We start from the raw sequence: 18415 nt of genomic DNA on the forward strand, positions 1-18415 counted from the left end.
ATAGTCCACATCATGTTTACCAGCTACTCAGCCCACTCCCATCACCAGTTCCGGCACGTACACCATCCCAGGAGGCGTGTTTCCTGTCTGAGTCAAAGCTCCTAACATCACAGTAATTCTTTTTTCTTTTTACGACATATGGAAATTCCCAGGCTAAGGGTTAAATCAGACGGCAGCTGCAACCTGCACCACAGCCACGGCAACAGCTGATCCAAGCTGCATATTCGACCTGCACCACAGCTTGTGGCAATACTGGATCCTTAAGCCACAGAGCGAGGCCAGGGATTGAACCCACATCCTCACAGAGACAATATCAAGTTCTTAACCTGCTGAGCCGTAACACAAACTCCCACAGTAATTTTTACCGTCCGCTTTGTGGAAATAGAACCAAACTCTCTTGTCTCAAGGGTTCTGTCCACCTGGGAAGAATTTGCTTCTTGTTACCCAGATTATAGTGGAAGTGTGTTTTTGCATCGTGGCAGGAGACGTCCTTTCTCCCATCCTCCACCCAGGCACGGCCCCACAGTCCGGGGCGCTCAGTCCCCCTGATGCTTTCATGTTCTCTCCTCTGTTTCCCACAGCCCACGCACACTCACGGGCCACGTGCCCTTGGCAATCACTCTCAGACAGACTGAGACTCTTCCAGATAAGTTTCACGCGTCCTCGCCCTGACCCTCCAGCCCCAGCTATAAGCAATTCCCTCAAGTCAAGGGAAACTCACAGAAAAGTATTATTTAAAGATCAATTGGCTGTCTCGTGGGATTCTTTACAAGACATAGAAAACACCATAGGGGAGTTCCCGTCGTGGCGCAGTGGTTAACGAATCCGACTAGGAACCATGAGATTGCGGGTTCGGTCCCTGCTCTTGCTCAGTGGGTTGACGATCCGGCGTTGCCGTGAGCTGTGGTGTAGGTCGCAGACGTGGCTCGGATCCCGAGTTGCTGTGGCTCTGGCGTAGGCCAGTGGCTACAGCTCCGATTCGCCCCCTAGCCTGGGAACCTCCATATGCTACTGGAGTGGCCCAAAGAAATAGCAAAAAAAAAGACAAAAAAAAAATTATTGAAAAGAAAAGAAAACACCATAGGAGTTTAAATAGGATGGAACATATAATGTGAGAAAAAAGAATGTATGCATGTAAGTGTAACTGGGTCACCATGCTGTACAGTAGAAAAATATAGATATATATATATATATAAATGATGAAAAAATAAATTACTATCTTCATGAAATAAAATTAAAAAATAAATAGTAAACAATGTCTTAGAAGAAATTCGGTGCTTCAAGACATGCTTTGAAAAACATTTTGGCAGGCCTCCAGGAATGAATTCCAGAGTGAAAAATAAGGGAGAAACCCATGACCTCATTCCTGTGAGACCATTACCAAAACCATCAAGTTCAAAGGCACATATCAGAGCTGTGATCTAGAGAAAATGGGCAGCTAACTAGTGGTATGAACTATGGGGTCACGGGAACAGCAGCCTCTGGTCACTAGGAAACTTGAACATGGCCATCGCAAGCCCCGACCTCAGAAAGAGTTCTTACCTTGACAGAGCTGCTAAAGTCTCAGAAACAGTTCAAGGTAGCAGGGAGGCATTTCCATTTCATTTCCACGTTTCACGTCTCCAGAGCATCCAGAACTCGGTTGCAAACAGATCTTACAAGTCCACCTTTGGCCTTCTAATCTTTGCAGTACACAGCAGGATGCGGGCAGAGGGGATGGGAATTGAGCAGATGGTCTATGGACTCCATACTCCCTGGTCCAGCACGGGTGCTCCGTGTCTGATGCTCATGGCTACTCCGCACAAAACTCTCTGTACTTGAGAACATTCCCCTTGTATTGCAGACAAGGGGATTGAGACTCAGAGTAAAGGAGCAGGTAAATTATGTTCATCGAACACCTACCTGTGTCACACACAGGGCTAGATAACCAACACTTCTAACAGTCTTGGGCCATCATGATTATACAGATGATGTTTGGGTCTAAGGGGTAAAATATTTTCATCTATGTCATACAGAATTTAAAAGTTGCCATTCAGATCCTTGTTTGATGGCACAGCCCATAATTTCTTCATCCACACATTTTTTAAAAAGATGTTTTAAAAGTGTTCCTGCTTCTCCTTTGTGGTTAAGCACACTGTGACGTGACAATATAACATAACAATGTAACATATTGATTTATTGGAAATAACTTCCTGAAAACTGTGCTTGAGTAAGAATGCCTCTCATGGCTTTGTTCATTGACAGTTAATTCCCCTCTAGTCTAGAAAATCCATTATCTAAATAAATGGTAATATTATGCATTCTTTTGGACACAGTATAAAGTAGCTCTTTCCATATCCCTATATAGGGAGGCACAATTTTGCTAAATGACGGTCTACTAACCTAGGGGACCCTGATTTTTATACGAACACCCACCTTTCAGTATGCATTCTCCTAACTTTTAAAACATTGCTGTTATCTTCACAATAATTCTCAATTTTTAAATAGTAGCTAAATAGAATTAGAGTGTTGAAAGCCAAGGAGATACATGCCAATGTTTATGCAGCGGGAGAGTAATTTTGTTTCAGCGCCATCACTGTTATAGTGAAAGTGGCTCTTCCAACAGCCGAACGGCTGATTCCCCAAAAGTACACGGCTGACTTAAGGAGTGAAGAGCGGAGGGGCCCTGTGTGCCTGTCACTCTAAGAAAGTATCAATGTCTTTTACCTTTTCGGCCCTCACGGGCTCAGCATAAAGGTTTTGTGGTCAAAAGAGCATAGATGAGATGAGTGGATTGAGAGCATTTGCCCTCTATAAAATTTTTAAACAAACAAATAAACCAAAAGCAAACTTTGACAGCCGACTTGGGGTTTTATCTGGAGAGCCAGGCCTTAGGAACACGATATTCTGACAGGACAGTATTTTTATGAAGGAGTGAAGGTGAATGACCCATGAAATGTGTGATCTGCACGGGCAGGGGCCCAAAGGCCCGACTGAGGAGATGTTAACAACAGCTTTCCCAGGCAAGCTGCCAACTAGCTCTTAGAAGGGAAACTTTTTTTTCCAATTTCATTATAGAGCAGGACTATTAACAACCTTGACAACTAGGAACAGTCTGTTTTACTGATAACTAACCTAGGTGTTACAGTAGAGATGTCTAATCATAAAAGCAGTTAGTTATCATTGGAGAAGCATTGCCAAGACCTGCGGCTGAATAAAAAGTGGCATCAGAGCACATCAGATTGCAGGGAGCAAAGCAACTGGCGTTCTAATTCCAACCGCTTTTTTTTAAGCAATGATAAGGAGAGCTGTTTTACCTTGAGATGCAGCTTTGTTTTATGTTTTTAGCTCTCTACTCCCCACCACTACTCCAGCGCCACACCACCCTCCAAAAAAAAAAAAAAGAAAAAAGAAAAAAGAAAGATCATGATACTCGCCTTAAGAAATCCCGTGTTCTAGGGGTTCCCAATGTGGCTCAGCAGTTAACAAACCCAGTTAGTACCCATGAGGAGGTGGGTTTGACCCCTGGCCTTGCTAGTAGGTTAAGGACCTGGCGTTACTGTGAGCTGTGGTGTAGGTCACAGATGCAGCTCAGGTCCTGCATTGCTGTGGCTGTGGTGTAGACCGGCAGCAACAGCTCTGATTGGACCCCTAGCCTGGGAACCTCCATATGCCACAGATGCAGCCCTAAAAAGACAACAGACAAAAAAGCAAGAAAAAAGCAATTCCATGTTCTTGTCATGGGCACATTGTTTGGAAATAATTGAAGCATTTGGGGGAAATGCCTCAAATAATTAGTCTGGAGTCTCCAGTGAGGTGAAAAGAATGCATCTATGTTACGTACGTGGAAAGAGAGCTGTTGATTGAGTGAGTGAATTTAAGGAATGGGCTCATGTGATTATGGAGACAGGCGAGTCTAGATGCTGCAGAATGGTCCAGCAGCTTAGAAACCCAGGACAGCAATACTGCATTGAAGTCTGCATGTTGTCTCCAGGCAGAGGCAGAATTCCCCCTTTCTGGAGATGGGGGCAGTGTCAGTCTTTGTTCTGTTTAGGCCTTCCATGAATAGGATGGAACCCACCACACTATGGAGAGCAGTCTGCCTTATTCAAAGCTCACTTATTTAAATGATAATTGTGTCCAAAAACATCCTCACAGAAACCTCCAGAATAATGTTTTACCAAATGTCTGGACACCATGGCCCAGCCAACTCGTCACATAAAATTTACCACCACACATGCTACCAATAAGAATATTTTTGATAGTCAAAGTAAGTTGCATCCAAAAAAGCAAGCACCTTAGGTAAAATAAAAATACTTGAAGTAGGAGCGATTCTTTAGATTGAACTCAGTGATAAACAGAGCAGTGGTTCAAACCTGGGTCACTCACTGGAAAGCAAGATTGGTACCACATTGATCAAACTGTTGTCTGGCAAAAATGAAGAAAAACCATGAAATATAAAAGCAGAGGGTTTTTTGTTGTTTTGTTTATTTTAGAGCACACTAGGCAAGAACACTTTATTTAAATAAAAATGATTACACTCTGGTTTTTTTTAAACACCTTGCAAACTGCCTGGACCTTTTTGGACCATCTGTAACTGAGGCTGTTTTATAGACTCACTGTTCAGAGCCAAGGTAAGGAAAATATAGTTATGTCAACATAGAGTCACTATGGTATAGAGCTGTTGAATGGGGATATTGGAACTGCCTTACAGACTGCATAATTTGACCCCCATCTTTTCAAAAATGAAGAGGCAGAAGTCCAGGGAGGTGAAGTGACTTATTTTAGGTTACTAACAAGATTGAAAATAATTCTACAGATTCCTAGTTCATACATTCCTCATTAAACCTGTGTTTTAGAAAGAAGTCTCCAACTAAAGACAACATTTTTAAAATTATAATAATTCAGACATTATTCTAGGTGAATTGGTCAAAGAACCAGATATCATGGACTCTCCTGCCTTGATACCCAACAAAATGAGCAAAAACCAAATCAGTAAGACCCAATACAATACTAGAAGCAAAAGGGGGAAAGAATCAGCAATTTTTAGAGAACTCTGCCAAAGAAAAGGAACAATTTTGACATGGCTCAGCATGACTTCTTCCTTCCTCCAGTCTTAAAAGCTAATCTGCTGGAAAGAGGAAATAGAAAAAATCCTGAACTTTTGAACAACTACTCCCGGTGGGGGGCAGCATGTAGTGGAGAGAAGAGTTAGGCTGGAGATGAGAAGAAGGAGGAGCTGGAAAAGGAGCAGCTGGTGGAGGGGGAGAAGAAGATGGAGGAAGAGACGAAGAGAAGGAAAAAGAGAAGGGAGGGGAGGAAATACCTGAGACCCTCATTCTTTGCCAGAGTGTCCGCTGAAATGGGAAATCCTCAAAATTCTCAAGGTATTCCCTCATGAGCATAGGTTACACTCACAATTCTGGAAATTGAATTTTGACAAACTGTACTGAACAAAATTCCAGGAAAAGAAGAGCAGAGCTATGACAACAAAAGTTGGTGCTCAAAGCTCCAGAAAGAAAACCCATATTGAAGGGCGGAGACCAGAGAAGTTTAGAGAAATCAAATGACCTTTATGCACGCTGGCTAGAGAAGAGACAGACAGAAGGTGAACCTTTGCAAGCTGCAGATAAAAGGACTCAGACAGGTCTGGGATGGGGTAAGGGAGAGGGGTAAAATGACCCAAATGGGTCAGGGAAACCCTTTACAGCTCTCCCTATAGAGAACTTAATAAAACTACCAATTTCCTGAGTGAATTTAGCACAAATATGTAAAGGAAAGAAAACAAAAGCAAAGCAAAAGAGTGATTAAAAACAAAGGCCACAAAATGAGTTGAAGTCCCCTGGTGGTCAGGTGGATTACGAATCCAGGATTGTCACTGCTGTGGTACAGGTTTGATCCCTGGTCTGGAAACTTCCACATATTGCAGGGATAGCCAAAAAAGGCAACAAAATGAAGATGGGGAAACATCAAAACAGGACAGACAGATATGGCGGACATGTCTCTGCAAGGCTGGAATTTGAATTACCCACATAGAGGTTCAGCGAGGAGTAGACTGAATGCTGGGAAAGAGCCCAGAGATTAGAGCATTCAAAGCAAAGATAATCCATGTGGTGCACAAAGAGGCCTTTGCATAACCCAGGCTCCTTAAGCTGAGAACTCAACCAATATAAGAGAGAGAGAGAGAAAGACTTTAAATACACAATAGAGGTATATTTCCTCTCTTTAAAAAAAGATCTAAATCTGCAGGGGTCAAGGCCAAAATATTGCCCCAGAAAAGAAAATTGACACAGAGCAATTAACACAGCATATTTTGGATACTTTATTGAACTTCAAAGGTAATGGAAAGATTATTCAAACATTAGCAAATAAAGCAAGTCACTTTCACAGATGAGGTGGGGTTGGGGAACAGGCCAGAATATTCTAGGCAAAAAAGCAGCAGAGCCCAACTGACAAGGATTGTTTGGAAAGCAAATGAGACCTCCAAGTACAGCACCAGCCATGGTGTCCGTCAGAGAAAAGGCAAGAGTCAAACATTTTAAACAGGAATACATGAGATTTTCCTGGTGAGAAAAATTTATTTGATGACAAAAGGCAGCCTACGAAAAGATAAATGTGGAAACTGTCAAAGAGCAAGTGCAATCGACTTGGGAAAACCGGAACTCCACACAGAAACTTGGCACATGGTGCCTGCCCTGGGGGCCCTTCCTGAAACCCATGGACCAGCGGTATATGACTTAGTGAGATGAATTAGAATAAGAAATAGAGGGATACACAAACTATTGCCTTTGGAATGGATTAGCAATGAGATCCTGCTGTGTAGCACTGGGAACTATTTTCTAGTCAGTTATGATGGAGCATGAGAATGTGAGAAAAAAAGAAGGTATGCATGTATGTGTAACTCGGTCACCATGCTGTACAGTAGGAAAAAAAGTAAGGTATTGGGGAAATAAAAAGAAAGAAAGAAAAAAATAGAGGGATACAGGACAGGAGGTGAGCTCGGAATCCATTTACATCTATGCCCAAGAGTAACAGCCATGGAGATCAGCAGCAGATGATAAGTGAAATATTATGAACCTTAAAAAACAAACACTAAATTCTAACAATGATGGAACATTGTCTATGATAAGAACTATGTCTATGAATTTTAGCAATAACTTCAGTTTTCAGCTATTTTATTATTCTCCTGTTAAATGAAAATTTTATTTAGATGATTTTTCAAAATCCAGTTCGCCGAGTATATCATATTTCTCAACTTATTTCTTTTTTTTATTTATTTAATATTTTTTATTTTCCCACTGTACAGCAAGGGGATCAAGTTATCCTTACATGCATACATTACAATTACATTTTTCCCCCAACCCTTTCTTCTGTTGCAACATGGGTATCTAGACATAGTTCTCAATGCTATTCAGCAGGATCTCCTTGTAAATCTATTCTAAGTTGTGTCTGATAAGCCCAAGCTCCCGATCCCTCCCACTGCCTCCCCCTCCCATCAGGCAGCCACAAGTCTCTGAACATCTCCTCAGAAAAGAAAATCATGGACTTATTTCTAACTATGTATTCTCACTCCCTTTCATTCCTCTCTTACAGAGAGAGAAGTACCAACCAAATGGTCATTCCTGGAATATTTTACATGATTCTTTAATCTTTGTTACGATCTGTATTACTTACTAAAAAACACGTTTCAAAAATTAAAAATAATTAATTATTATTTTAAAACATTTTCTTCCTTGAGATTTTTTTTTAATTTCCCCAATACATTATTTTTTCTACTGTGCAGTGTGGTGGCCCCGTTACACACATATGTTTTCGTTCTTTTTTCTCACATTATCATGCTCCATCATAAATGACTAGACATAGTTCCCAGTGCTACACAGCAGGATCTCATTGCTAAATAGTCTTAACAGTGTAGTTAGGAAGGGAACCCCTGATCAGCCATGGAGAGTCTAAAGACGTGAAGAAATAAATTACTTTATGTCACTCATTTCATAGAAATATCAAGATACAGAGGACCCGGAAAACGCACTGACTTCTTTGTTTTGATGTTTTACACTCAGCCACGGCTCTGGCGAGGCAGGCACAGGCACCCTGTATTTTCTGCTACTGTCCATCAGCAAATGCCATCAGCCAGAGCCAGAGCCCTGATACATAGTTTTCCTGCAGAAACTTTTCCAACTATGTTTGAACCACCGTAGTTACAGTAACTGGTTTTAGTTAGCGTCAATGTCAGTGATAGCAGTAACAATAGTAGCAACTAATGCTAGGAGTGATAGTAATAATAACTGTAGTAGCGTTACCACTGCTACTAGAACAGCACCAGAGGGTGGCAGCTCTAGAGCAGTTGTTGGTGGCAGGCTTCAAGAGTGTGTCAGTCTCTTAGGGCTGCTAAGTTACTCCCAAACAATGTGGGTTAAAACAGCAGAAATGTATCCTCTCACTGCTGTGGAGGCCAGAAGTCGATAATAAAGGTGCTGAGAGGGCCTCGACCAAAACCCTACGGAAAAGCCGTTCCTGTCCTGGATTCTGCTGGGATCCTGGATTCCTTGGCTTTCCCTGGTTTGTGGAATCATCATTTGATTTCTGCCTCCTTCCCTGTGTGTCTGTGTCTCCAAATCTTTTTCTTTGCAAGAATACTCGTTATTGGATTTAGGGCTTAAATATATGTATTTGGGATGGAGGCCACAATTCAACCCCAAGCAATCACTCTTCAGGTTGAACCACCCTCTTTTTAAACCTACAACAATGCCAGCTGGGCATTGTACGACCTAAATTTTCCATTGGCAAACTCATTTCTACTCGTGCAGTAACGGTTCTCTTTCCGTAGCTGCACTTAGGATTTAGAAAATCCTTCTGAGTATTGCTTCTTCCTTGACTTCCTTTGGCTCAATCTGCAGGGAGAACTCGTGCACTCACTCATCCTTTAAGACAGACTTCAAAATGTGGACACCAGGAGTCCAAGGGGAAGAAGCAAAGACAAGAGGGTGGACAGTGCAGGGGCAGGGAAGGCTGGAGGGGGCAGCCAGGGTAGACGGCGCTGACTCCCGGGGGGGTGCTGAGGACCTGGCTGCGTGCAGGGGCAGTGAGCAATGCTGAGGTTTTCTTAAGTTCTGTCTCCTCAGTCTCTTTCCTATTCTAAGGGTATGAAAAGATGTCTGTTCAAGCTCTTTTGGGAGTATGTTTCCTCCAGAATCTTTTTTTTTTTTTTTACCCCATCTGAAGAGGGGGAGAAATCCATGAAGAAAGCAATGAAGGTCAATGACTACTTTAGGGACAAACTCACAAACGATACATAAGGGAGAAAAGACCTCCTTTCCTCACTCTTGGCGTGTGCTGCTCACTTAGAATTAAATGGATTTTATCCTCTTAGAATTTTATAAAGTAGATAGGAGAGAACAGATATATCACCATGAGAAGGTTGCAGACAAGCAATGTAAAAAAAAAAAAAATAGTCAGCATGGGTAAAGGCACATGGGAGTTTTCATCATATCTGGAGTTCAGTTTTTTTAGTCTCTCTGGAATTCACTTTTCATGAAATTATCAGACTCGGATTCAATACACATATATTTTAAGCAGCTGCTCATAAATTATGCACCCCCCCAAGCATATAAGCAAACCTCAGCTTTCTCCTTTGTCTCCATGGTGACACCTGAAGACACTGTTGGACCACCTAAAGCCTGATGCCGGAAGGTCACTCCTGTGAGCAGACCTGGTTAGAATAACACATCTGACTCTGTGATTCTGCAGCAGCTTCATCCACCAGACTCACGTCCACTTAGAGCCTTCACAGCAGCATAGCAGGGAGATCAGCTCAGGATCTTTGTAAGACAATGTTTGGAAAATACCTATTTCCCACTTTGAGGCTCAGAGACATTCTGATCAAAATCCCAAAAGGATTATTAAAAGTATCTGTTGTGCCTTGAATTAAAGGGATGGAAAGAAGCTCAGAGTCAACTTGAGTGGAAACAAATCAGCTCCAGGGAACATGGGCACAAGTGACTAAGGGTAAAATTCATTTCCTCAAAATTTTCTGATAAAATATCTCAAATCACTAGCTGCAGGGACTCGGTTATGTGCATGCCTTTGGGTCAGTCATCTCAGAGTAAAGGCATGAAAAGGCAAGTCTGTCATCAGTTGTCATTCCACTCAGTGCCTAAGAGAGCCTGTGATTCCTGGTTGATCTCTAAACAATAAAATGCTTTGCCATTAAAAAATGTCAACATAATAGATAAACAAGTCAAATAGGAATTATGTAAAATCACAGTGAAGAGGTAATATCTGAAATGAAGTTTGTCTGTACCCAAATAATTTTTACCAAATAATTGTGCGTTCAAAGATCTTTGCAATCATAGCAATGTCACAGAAAATTTACTAGATTTATTTTCTTTTAGTTCATGTTTCTCTGCAATTTGAAAGCAGACTTGACATCCTAAGCTCTTTGTTTAAATAGGATTTTTGGTAAAAGATATATTATCTTGGAACTATCTAGCTCTAAGGGCATTTAAGACATAAGAGCTGACTTCTGATAATTATTTTCTATAGTTCAATGTTTAAATGAACTAGTACATACATCTTTTGTAGGAATGCATTTCTAAATCTATGACACTCTGTTCATACCTAGTATACATTGCTTTATTATGGCTGAGTTTTATGTATTCTTGAATGGATACAGACACACATATTCTTGGATACTTGCAAGTTTTAACCCTGTACCCTGATACCTCATGTTTTCTGTCACCTAATTCTACACACTTAGGGGAATTGGCTCTATTAAGGAAAGTGTAGAATCGCAGTCCTGGCTCTAACTTTACATTTCCACGGTAGATTCCTCTCAACTCTGACTAATTATTTACTGTGCTTCTTGAGGTAACCCCAGTGAACATATTGTTTGAATGTCATTCAGACATTTGGAGAACTAATACTTTAAATTTTTTTCCTACTCCCGTAGTCCTTGTCCTGCCAGGATTTCTTCTGTAAATGCTCAAATTACTTGGCACTTTACTATCCCAAGACTATGCTCTTTCATACATGTTGCTGGTAAGACTTTAAGCCCCCACCCCTCCAACATACACACGTGCGCACGCGCACGCACACACACAAATATGCACGCACACTCCCACTCACACCATTGCACTATGATTGTGCGGTGCCTTCTGGCCAGAAAACCACAGCCTTGTCATTCTTACCTCTTCTACTAGATGTTTCTTAAAATTATTCCTTCCTCTATCTTTGGTATGCTTCTGGAATTTCACCAGCTACTGTAAATCAGCAGGTTTCTGTCTTTTTTTTTAAGAACACTTGGAAAATTCCAGCCAAAATTCTTTCAATCATTTTTCTGTTCCATTTCTCTAGGATGGCAATTTGAATCTTTTAGATGACAGTTTACAAGTCTCTCCTGAAGTTTCCCCATTTCCTCATTCATTTTAGCTATCTTTTTAACATCCAATTCTTTTTGGGGTCTGACTTGCTGATTCACTGATTTTTCTCTTTACCATGAGCTACATTATCTTTCTTCTTATGTTTCTCACAATTCTTAATAGTATACTAGACATAATCTCTAAAAGTAGAGTAGAATTAAGTTAATAAATAAGCATTGTAATCATGAGAAATATCCATAGCTTAAATGATCTTTTTCATTCATTCAATGAACATTTATTTTAATTTCATGATGTGAAATTCTCTTTATAACACTCTGGGAGTCGAATATTCATTGTCAGAAATGAGAGTCTGTAATGCAGGTGGACAAGGAGCTCAAATGCCTCAGGAGAGACTTCAAAGGACTTCAGAGGAAATTTACGGCAATTGTTTTAGTGCATTGAAATTACCTTGCAATAGCATCACCAACCTACTTGATTATACTTCAAACATAGGCTATCTTAAATCAGGAAACACTTCCATATAGAAATATGTTTTAGGAGATAATTCCAAAAAGAAGGTGAGAAACACACACCTTGTATTCCCTCTACCCCAAATCCTGGGAGGAAGGGAGTAAGAAACTCTCTAAGGAAGAAATCATTGGTGTCAACAAGATTTCTTTAAAAGTTAGATATATTCCCAAATATCCTCAGTTGGTATGAAAAGTAAAATTAGATTTCCTTTCCAAAAGACCTCAACATTTCAATGAATTTGTGTTTTTTGTATAGTATTAAGAGTTGGGATATGGTTTGATACTATAACCAGGGACTAAAAAGGGGGGAAAAAAATCCCAAACCCGCCCTGTCATTTGGCACTTTTGCTTTCACAGATTTCAAGGGATCTGTAATCCAGAGAAGAGAATCCAAATGGGAACTGTTTTATCATGAGTCCCTAAAAAGAATTCTCTAGCAATTTCGGGTGAGGAAACACTGGGCTTTTCCTTAAACTTCAAAATCAAATGTTAGGTTTTATGATACTGTTCATAAAGAAGAAAACCAAAGAAAATGAAAAAGGAAAAGGAAAGCTAGCCCTTGGTAAAATCAGTTGCATAATTTACAGCTTCTGCCAAAGTAACACTGTCTTGTCTTAAACGTCTCTTTTATACATTTGGTCCAGGCTACCTAGTATTAACACTCTGAACTTTAGATTACAGTTTCCTGTTAATCTGTTTACTCAATTTTACTATCAAAACTAAACCAACCACCTATTTATAATCTGAGATGTAAGTATACTTTAATGATTTTACTTGTATATAATACTACTTTTAAGTATTTCAAGATATTTCAAAAACGTTAAAATCAAATGTTCTATGGATTTTACTTTGTACAATGTTACTAAAGATAGTTACTACTTCGTGAAAATACTTGATATATGCATAGATACAACACTGCCTTTCTGTTTTCTTTCTTTAAATTGTATTTAAACACAGTTTTACAATGTTGCAATAATTTCTGCTGTACAAAACAGTGATTCTGCTATACATGTACACACATCCAAATGCCTTTCCAAAACATTTTTTACTCAGCTCAGACATGTTTGGCCATTCATGTGATGGTTACAGATAAAGTTTTAACCTACATATTAATACGGAATTAGATTGATGCCGGTGAAATAAATTTTTATTGTATGTTCTAATTTCAAAGAGACTAGAGGAATCAATACTTCCTGGGGAAACAAAATACCTTTCATGATTTCCTATTATTTTAAACAAGGAAAGGATCAGCCAAACTTAAGGAATCTTTCTCAGAGCGTAGACTTTGATGATGTCATTCACGTTTAAGGAAGGTAAAGTTTTAACAAATTACCAAAACAGCATTCTGTTTGAATACGTTGTGTGGATAAAATATGTAGCCAATACTGATAATGTCTGATGAATTTTATCAACAGTCTGAGTTTAAGCAAATGCTTCACATCTTGTTATCTCAAGAAAACAGAAGCAAACCTTTCTGAAATTAACTTGCCTTTACGTGAATTGAACAGTGTGTTTATTCAAAAGTGAAAAAGACGTGTCTATCTGTTTGTTCCTTTCCATATTAGTGGGGTCTCTTCACTTGGCAATGCGTTCATGTCAATCAAAGACGTTTGTAGTTCAAGCTCAGAGTGAGACAGGGATTGCAGTTGCACACTTTGCACTCAGAAATTATCGGTGCGGTGCCAGCTCCTGAAAGAAACAGACTTGGTTTTTGGCATATTCCAAAGAGGGCAATTGTTGAAAGGAAAATTTTAATGCAAAGCTTTTAGGGTAATGTTATGTAAATAAGCAGTAAGACTTACTGTAGCTCTGGCTCCTTTTTCTTCATTTCCTTAGCACTGTGATTTTGCCATGAAAGTTTTTACTTAGAGTTTCATACAACCTCATTATTTCTTCTTGGCATTTTCTTTAAGAGACACAACAGCTGCACAGTATTGATAAACACTAAGAAGGATAGAATATACTGCTACTGCTGTGGCTTCAATCTAAATGGACCATATACAGAAACTCTGAGTTCACACTATTTCTGTTGCAAAACCTTCATCTCTACTTTATATTTAAAATGCAGCATCTAAAAAATTGTACACAGTAACTCTCAGAGCATTATTACTCTAAAATAATAAACTTCACCTTTAGTATATTATAGTTGAATTTGGTAATAAAATTTGGTCTAAAAAATTATGAACAATTAACTCATCAAGATGAATCTAAAAAAAATTTCTTCCTCAACAATGTCATTATTTTTGGTGTTCCTTTTGCTCCTTCCAATTCAAATCCAAATCATCTGTTGAGGTCTTATTAAGAAAGTCATGTCAGTAAAAGGCCACATCTGCAAAGCATAAAATAATGGGCGATGTCACAAAGGAAAAGGAAATGATACAAAGATTTCAAAAGTAAAAGCAAAATAAAAAAAAAAGTCACTAGAAAAAACGTAAACAAATGAGGAAGAACTGGGAAACATTTGCAACAAGTGTTCAAGGGGAAAATATTTTAAATAAGTAGCTCCTAAATTACAAAATATACTAATAGAAAAATGGATAAATGGGATGTACAGTCAATTTATGACAAAACAGGAATCCAAATAGTAAAGGTATAATATCCTACTTAACTCATCAATAATCAAGGCCACCTAACACAAAGCACTATCAACTGACAGTACTGAAGGTGCAGAAGGACAGATGTCATCAACCATGCCAGTAAGACTATCAAAATACGTTGTATACCCTTCTGCAGGAAAAGTTGTTGAGGAATATTAAAAGCTTACCAAGATCATTTTAAATACCTGTGGCTTTATGTAGTCCATATAACAACCCTGGGACATACTGATAGTCTTGTCTTTGTTTCCTTGTTTGACCATATTTGCAGCATATGGAGGTTCCCGGCCAAGCTGCAATGCCAGATCCTTAACCCACTGTGCCAGACAGGGATCTAACCCAGGCCCAAGCCATTGCAATTGGACCCCCCAAACCACTGTGCTGCAGCAGGAACACCTTGCCTCTATTTATCTTATTGTGAAACTGACACAGATGAGGTTAAACTGTCACCCAGATCACATAGGGAGGGGACCGAAGGCAGGGGCGAAGCTGGGGATTTAACTACGTCCTCTGATTCCAGAGCTCATGTTCTTTTTTTTTTTTTTTTTTTTTTTATTTTATTTTCCCACTGTACAGCAAGGGGGTCAGGTTATCCTTAGATGTATACATTGCAGTTACAGTTTTTTCCCCCACCTTTTCTTCTGTTGCGACATGAGTATCTAGACATAGTTCTCAATGCTATTCAGCAGGAGCTCATGTTCTTAATGCCATGCTCTAACGCCTCTGAGAAGAAACAGGAATCTGAGAGCAGGCTGGTGGCAGTGAACTAGAGTCAGATGGGAGGGACTTTGGGAGATGGTAGACCTAATTAGAAATATCATACAAGACACACAGTAATGGCTGGGATTTTGAGATCATCGGTGGCAGCAAATGCCCAACCCAATCCACTTCTGACATGCATTATAATTTTCAGTTTTAAGTGTTTTGTTTCGTTGTCAATCTCCAGTATTCCCCTAACAGCCATTTTCGTTACTTCAGTGATCCTCTACAAAGTGAAGGAATGAGAACTATGTCCTTGTGAGGAGAAGTAGTATAGAAAAAAGGTAAATATTTGCAGAATAGGAAATGTAGAGAGTGGGGTTAAAACTGCAGCAGAAGCAAGACGTTAAAGACGTGGAGCCCACTGCATTTCCAGGAGATCCTGAGGGTGGAGGGCTGGTGTCTCCTGGGACATGGGTGATGTTACTTGAATGATACTTGGAGGATTGAGGGGTTTGCAGGACATCCCACCATCGTGCGTTAAAGGCTCCAAAAGGCACCAGGATCCATGATCACACCCAGCAAGCAGGTCTGGATCGCTCTTGTCTCCATACAGACACTCACCAAGAAGGGACCATTGGGTTTAGAGGACGTTCAAAGATCCCACCCTTGGAAAGTTCATGGAAATAAGAGTCAAAACGAGGCTTTACAGAGAGGACAAATCTCAGGCATAAAAATGTATCATGGTTTCTGTGTTTTTTGCTTTCACTAGAGAGGTCTGTGTACTCCTCACCCCCTAGGAGGTCACTGTGAAATGAGACAAGGTGTCACTGTCCTGAAATCACCAAGGGACATCACCGGTCTCTTATTCAGGGAGGCCGACTCCTGCAAACACATACTTGCATCAAAATATGATTGTCTTTAAGAGAGAGGAATGCACAGAAATCTCTGAAGATAGAAACGGAACAATTGATAAACACCAACAAGGTCAAGGTAGTCTTTCTGCAGGAAACTGCACCTGAACATTGATGTTTTCAGATCCATTGTAGGTAGCCAGAGGAATCATCAAGGGAAGAGGGCGCTAAACAGAAGTCATCATATATTCAACAGCAGAAAAACATGGAGACCATGGGTTAGGTTTAGGAAGAGCATGCAGTTTGGCTTCGTATAAGATTGAGCAATACCACCTGAGATGCTGGGGAGGTTTTGCGATGAATGTCAAGAGGTAGCTCCCAGGCTGGCCCTGCTGGAGTGCCCAGTGAGAGCTCACAACATCTTGAACATTTGGGAGATGAGGTGTGACCAGAGTCCAGGTCAGCAGAGCTACCTGGATACCACAGACACCTGAACTGCAGCTCCCAGGTAAGAGAAGAGACAGGCATTGAGCAGGATCATAACATCAGGATCATAATATTTCCCGAAGTAGCACATCTCACGTAGAAACATCTGTGGCAGGACAGCAGGACAGCACAGACAGTTTTAGGTGTTCATTTTTTTATTTGTCCACCACACACTAGATGGTAACATCAGGTTTTCTTTCTTTCTTTTTTTTTCTTAATTGTTATTTCCCCCAACACATTTTTTTTCCCCTCTAACAGCATGGGGACCCAGTTACACATTGCAGCTCTAGTCAAAATAGCTAAGATATGGAAACAACCCAAATGTCCATCGACAGTTTTTCTTTTTGATTATTGAAAAAGAAATACATGCTTCTGGTGATTTCAGTCTAAATAACGCAGACTTGCAATCCTTTCCCATGGAACTGCTCTTGCAGTTTCTCATTTGTGTGTCTTAAGCAAGGAACACTAGTTTTCCTCTGCAAAGGATCCCGGCTTTTTTCTGAGACGGAGGTTGAGATGAAACTCTGAACTTAGATTGCCTGAATTCGCAGGTGGTTTTACCTCTGAACACCTGCTTGATCTTGGACACATTTCTAGCCTTCTTTGCCACCGTTTCCTCGGTTGTACCCTGGGGACAATGGGAGTGCCTACTTTGAAGGCTGTAGTGAAAATGACACGAATTAACATATAAAATGATACAGAACAGACCCTGGCATCTATTTTTTTTTTTTGTCTGTGCCCACTGCATCTGAAATTTTCCAGGACAGGGATCGAACGCCTGCTACAGCATCGACCCAAGCCCATGCAGTGACAATGCCTGATCCTTAACATGCTACATCACAGGAAACTCTCCCTGGCATCTAATAAATACTCAGTAATATATATGTCATCTAGATATAGATAGATGATAGAGAGATAGATAGATCTCCCACTAAAATGTTAGTTCCCTGAAGGCAAAGACTTTTGTGTCCACTGCTCCTTCTCAAAGCGCGCCCGTGGTAGATCTCCAGGAAACATCCATCCAGTGAACTAAGACTGCTCCAGATCTGCAGCAGGCTTAGAAGACAAAGACATCGTTTTCTCGCTGTTAGACTATCATCATTAATGTCACAAAGAGATACCATTTTCTATGTTCTTAAGGAAGTTGCCCACATATTAAAATAAGGACTTAACAAAACTCAGAAATTATCATGTGCAGAGGTTTTTTTTCTCTACCAAAACATAATAATAGTGTTTATTAGACACTTGAGCCCTTGCCACGTTTAGAGTATAGTGCATGGGCAGAAGGAAGAGTTGTTTTTTTTAATAATGATTTTTATTTTTTTCCATTATAGCTGGTTTACAGTATTCTGTCCATTTTCCACTGTACAGCATGGTAACCCAGTTACACATACATGTATACATTCTTTTTTTCTCACATTATCATGCTCCATCATAAGTGACCAGACATAGTTCCCAGTGCTACACAGCAGGATCTCATTGCTAATCCATTCCAAAGGCAGTAGTCTGCATCCATTAACCCCAAGCTCCCAGTCCATCCCACTACTCCTCCCCCCGCCCCACCCCTGGCAACCACAAGTCTATTCTCCAAGTTTTTAAGTATTGAAACTTTGACGCCTAAATCCACTCTACAGAATCATGACACAAGAAAGAAAGTTAAACCCACCTCTATTTCACAATGTGAACTTCTCATAAAGCATTATCTCGGGACATTTGGCCATGTTAACCCTACCTCATTACAGGTGCTAGATGAGATGGGTCCAGTGTGATGAGAAGGCAACAAATGCATTGCATTTTCGCCACATGAATCCTTCTACAAGCTTAATAAGTAAATATTTCGTCAAGGCTTTAGGCATGTGGAGCCCTTATTTGACAGACGAAGTGGCTCCTCTTAAAGCATTTGGATATCACTATTT

The sequence above is a fragment of the Sus scrofa genome, chromosome 3 (genome assembly GCF_000003025.6).
Source record: "Sus scrofa isolate TJ Tabasco breed Duroc chromosome 3, Sscrofa11.1, whole genome shotgun sequence".
Taxonomy (NCBI): Eukaryota; Metazoa; Chordata; class Mammalia; order Artiodactyla; family Suidae; genus Sus; species Sus scrofa.